This window comes from Varanus komodoensis, unplaced genomic scaffold (genome assembly GCF_004798865.1).
Source record: "Varanus komodoensis strain SLA01 unplaced genomic scaffold, ASM479886v1 scaffold13_3, whole genome shotgun sequence".
In the NCBI taxonomy this organism is placed as follows: Eukaryota; Metazoa; Chordata; class Lepidosauria; order Squamata; family Varanidae; genus Varanus; species Varanus komodoensis.
The window spans coordinates 13,171,438-13,176,687 of NW_025335409.1; the positions used below are offsets into that span (position 1 = coordinate 13,171,438).

Sequence of the window (5,250 nt, forward strand, 5' to 3'; positions counted from 1 at the left end):
GGAGGGTGGGTACTCGGAGGAGGGCTTTCTCTGCGGTGGCGCCTAAGTTATGGAACGCGCTCCCCAGAGAGGTCCGCCTGGCGCAGTTGTTATTTGTTTTTTGGCGCCAGGCAAAGACCTTTTTATTCAAGCGCCATTTTAACTGTTAACATTATTGGTTTTATTTGGCCAGGGCGGCTTATTTTATACTGTATTGCTGTATTTTAATTTAATATTTATATTTTTAATTTATATTATAAGTATTTTAACTGATGATGTGAGCCGCCCCGAGGCTTCGGCGAATGGGGCAGCATAAAAATGTTTTAATAAATAAATAAACAAAATTTCAAAGTATGTTTCATTGACTTACAACTCTCCCTTAGATATTAACCACTTTTAAGGGCCTCATTTCCTTCTGGTCAGCGTAGCAAGCATACTGTTGTCTTGTGGTATGCAACAATTTTATTAACAGTTTTCAGAAAACTTTACAATTCAAGTAGCTTCATTCAGAAAAATCTGCACATTGCTTTTAATGTGCATTTCCCTGGATTGATACTTGCTCAGAAAAGATGCCATAGCCCAAGTTCCAGGGCAACTGACTCAGACTAATTCACTCTGTTCACAATCCACTTACTGGGATGGTTGTATGTCTTACATCCCATAAATTTTAAGGGGTATATTCTAAATTAGGCTTAGACTGGATCCCTCGGATGCAATTAGATGTTTGAACAATGTGTAATTCCAATATTAAATTGCAGACATTTTAACTAAAGATAAATATCTTATATCTATTACAGCCTGAAAGACTGGAGGGCAGCCAACCAAAGATTTATTTATAAATGGGATCTAAGCAAGGTAGGAAGCTCGTCATTTCAACTACCATAAATAAACTGGTGAGTAAAACTAGAATATGTAGTTAAAACTAGAATATGTAAACATAAAGAACAGACCTCATGAGGACAAATCAGCATCATTTTTGCCACACCAAACTTTTAGAATTATCTCTCACCAAGACTCCTTAGCAGCCATGGCAAAAGAAGGTCCTCTTATGGGTCAAAAACTGGCAGGAACAGGAAGTAGGGGCAAGAACAGACCAACCTTCCCCAATCTGGTGATTTAACTACAGCTACCATCACTCCTAACCAGCAAGACCCTTAACCGCATATTTAGGGGAACTCCCAGAGCCTGCTGGTCCCAGCCATGGTCCCAACCACTGTATTCCCTTTGCCATGCTCTGCCTGTAAGCATCCATGTGCTACAAAACACCAGTTGCATCTGTCTGCCCTGGTTGTCATTGTGAAAGCACAGCTCTGCCTTGCAAAGAGCAATGCACTAGGTCAGGTTAAGAAATCATTTCAGCCACAGTTCATTGCTTTTCAGTGTAGTCATGGCTGCTGCAATATCTCTCAATTAGTTCTTTTCTGGAGTAGCAGAACAGAGAAACCTACATTGAGCTAAAGAGGCGATTTCAAGTTGAACTGAAATCAAAGAGATGTAAGAAAACTTAAAGTTTTTACACCCAGATGTCAGCTTTATCACAATAAAATATTTTATAAAGCATGTTAAAAATGTGCAACAAAAGGTACAAATAAAAGTCCGTTGGTAAAGATAACTTAAATCAACTTCACAACAATATTCCGGGGTTATAAAGACATCCAAATCATGTCAAAGCCCTGCTACAAACTTCACAGCCTCAAGTTATAAAGACAATCTGTGGTGTTTACTAACATATTTTAACTTTATAGTCTTCTTCAGTGGCAAATTTACAAAATGTCTCATGACGGTTTCATTGTGGATCCAAAAATCTAGTATCTAAAATCCAGACATATGCACACAGTTGGAGTGAATGTTGTGAAACTCATTCTCTATTCAGACCAGTTTCAATGAAAGTCTTGAATTCAAATAGTGAAGCAGAAAGCATCACTCTGATTACCACCTACTTTTGAGGAAAGTATCTTTACTGTTAGTCTCCCTGGTCTGCTTTGTTGGCTTTGTGTTTTACTGTACCTTTTGTTGTGCATTTTTAGCTATGTTTATAAATTATTTTATTGCTAGAGAACAGGTGTGTGTGTAAAAGGTGTGGCCCTTTCCTGCTGCCTTATTTCTCTCCACCTGCATAGAGAATCAAAGTTTCTTACTTGCAAGCAGAGTCCACTGAGTGCTTTCAAGTGAAAGAGGTGTTACGAGCCACATTGTTTTCATTAAGCAAGGATCTTTATGCATTCCTCATAAAATAATTTAAGTCGGTTGAGACATGCAACAGGCACAAAACAGAAAGTAAGCATTTGCCAACCTAATTTAGCATATTCATATTTATTTATGTTTAATGTTTGTTAAACTGCAAAGCCTTGGGGACCAGGAGGCATTAATTTAATTGTGCATAATGCTGAGCATTGCTGGTAGTACATGAAAATCAAAATCATCTTTAGTGCCAACTTTCCTCCTGGGGGCAATAGCAGCCTTTGGGGAGGGTTAAATCCTGTTTAATGCACTGATTGGGCCTCTCTTCACTGCTATATTTAAAGAAAAATACTGGCAAAAACATTCATGCCTTTAAATAATCCTTTAGTTTGACATATTGACATAGACATGTAATATAATATACAAGTAATGGTTTGCCTCAATATTATATTACTACAAGCATATTTGTGGTAAAAGTGAGCTCTGAAGAATCAATGAATCATATTTTTTAGGGCCTGACCAAGAAACATGAATAACACTAGCCATATTTCCATACTGTGATAAAACTTAATCTAATGTAACATGAACAAGCAAAAAAAGAACTGGGGCGACCCTTGGGCCTGTACCTTTTCTCCCTCTTCCTCCCACACAAGCAGGAAGAGAATTCTAGAAATGGTTGTTTTCACTTGTCTATCACAGCAGACTATCCTAGTTTAAACATCAGTGTGGGAATGCACACTATGCACAAGATGCTTTCAGTTTCTATAAACGTCCCATTCATAGGTTGTTAATGTGACTTGTATTCTAGTTTGCTTGTGGGTTAAACAACCCAAAATTAACCTATAATTAGTTAGAACATCTAGGTTTGGACTTCATGCGAACAACCCACAAATAGGCTTTCATAGCTTGCTTATGAAAACTAGAAGCAGCACATGTCCTGTCAAATCATGTAATAAACCACCATTTGCTATGTGTTAAGCAGTGCATAAACTGGCCCATTGTTCATTGGCTCATTCCAAACAAGCCAATTTCAAGTCATGGTTTGTTGGTTGGATCACACAGACAGCCAGTTACATTTTCAAAAAATGAGATGAAAGCTCCTGTGTGGGGGGAGTGGGGGAGGAGGAGGGGAGGGGACACTACACATGCCGTAAGTTTATTGTAGCTCTTTTCTTCTCATGCGCACCATACTAAATCATGGTGATGCATCACACTGATGCATAAACATGGCTAATATAGCTAAATGAGTCCCTGGGATTTATGGCATGGTCAAATGCATGTTGTAGGTGAAGTACTTTAGGATCCAGACTAAATCTCTCTCCTGTGGTAGCAGATTTTAGAGATATGGTGGTGCCCAGAGTAAAACTAGGGACACAACCAGATAATTGTACACCAGTGTGCCCATACTGCTGCTACAATTCAGATGGTCGAGGGGTGAACACTGGGGCTGTGACAGCTGTGTCAGGTGAGCATACTCCAAAAATGGAACCCTAAGGTTCATTACTTGGGATACCAACCTCTATCAGAGCCTATTTTCATCTCCTATGAAGGCATAATGTCACTCAGTCAAAAGAAGTGGAATAAATTGAAATATTGCCCATGGCATTCAATGGAAAACCAACTTCTATATCTTCCTGTTCTGATCACAGAGCCATGATGAAGCACAATGCTGCCTTAAGATTCTGATTAATTCTACTGTCAATCATAGCTCATCTAGACCAAGAACCCGTAACTCACATGTTTGGACAGATGAGGAGCTATACTTCTCAGTATACATGTTGTGTACACTTAAAATACACAAGGAACATTTTGGTTAAAAGAATGAAGATAGAGAGATGCTGCACAAATGACCAGGGTGATTCTATCTGCTTTTCTCTGTGGGGCTGCCAACCTTACTGGGTAGTGAGACTATTCGATTCTCTTGTTTGTAGTGGAATTCTGTGCAAATGCAGTTATTTATATGAAGGGAATGTTCTGTCTAGTTCACAATATAGGCTGAATAGTCTAGAGAGCTGCATTCTATCCCTGGCAGATGCTAGTCAACTAACAGAAATTATCTTAGGTCTTATTATTAATTAAAAGGCAAGATATTAATTAATTAATATAACATTCAACTTACCAAATCCAAAAGCACTGGACCCGCCAATACTCTGTGAAGCCTGAATACTGGTAGATGTATAGAGTCCCGTGACCAATAACCCATCAAAAAAGGTGCTCGTTGAAATTGTCACTGAAATGAAAGAATTAAAAAAATGTGTACGATTCTCATTTTCACATGAAATAGTTCACATTCCATCTTTATTCCCAAGGCAGTTAAGATTTTATTTGCTACCTGGGGTTACTGTAAAAAGGCCTTCATGTTGGCATGTGATAGGGAGTAAGTTTTAAATGTTTGTTCTCTCTGACCTGTTCTAAATACATGAAAAATTCAACTTGGCAGTTCTGCATAGTCCTGGAGAGACTGGACACCCACAAGTGAATGTTCCATGTGTTCAGAGCAACATTACAATGCTATTTCCTATTATATGGCTTATTGGTAAGAGAGAAGGCAACAAAGACAGTAAATAAACTGGTGCTTAAATATCTTCACATGTATAGATATACAAGGAATCCAACCAATTGTGTGTGTGTGTGTGGGGGGGGGGGTGATAATCGCACAGATTTTCCCAACACAGCACTTTAAATTCCCTTGCCATCTCCTCATGCTACTTGACAACTTGATCTGGAGCAGGTCAATCCAGCACATGCATTTGTACTTTTAGATTGTTCTGTGATTTGCATATCTTTTTTAAAATAAAAAAGCTTAGGATATTTGCACAACTTGAAGGGTCCAAAATTTGCACCAATTGTGGGGCCTGAAATGTGTGCAAAATTCTGCCCCTGAAATTTGCTCAAATTTCCTGAGCCTTTAAGTGCACAAATTAAAATTGAAAACAAATGAAGTCAGATATTGTATACAGAATACTGGCGAGAAGAAAAAGGTTGTGGGGGAAAGAAATTTTTAAAAACCACAATCACATTTGCAAAAAACATGGGAACTGAAAAATAAAAACTGAATATAATAACTAACCAATGTATTTTCTTTTTGAT

General features: G+C 38.2%; 1 protein-coding gene across 1 annotated transcript in view; it reads right to left on the reverse strand.

Moving 5' to 3' along the window:
- Window positions 1-4,380, reverse strand: part of RELN (reelin) — a 284,110-nt gene extending 279,730 nt beyond the window's left edge. The window contains 1 exon segment of the mRNA XM_044423494.1: window positions 4,280-4,380. The gene's annotated coding sequence lies outside the window, so the exon portion shown is untranslated.
- Window positions 4,381-5,250: the final 870 nt, after the last annotated feature.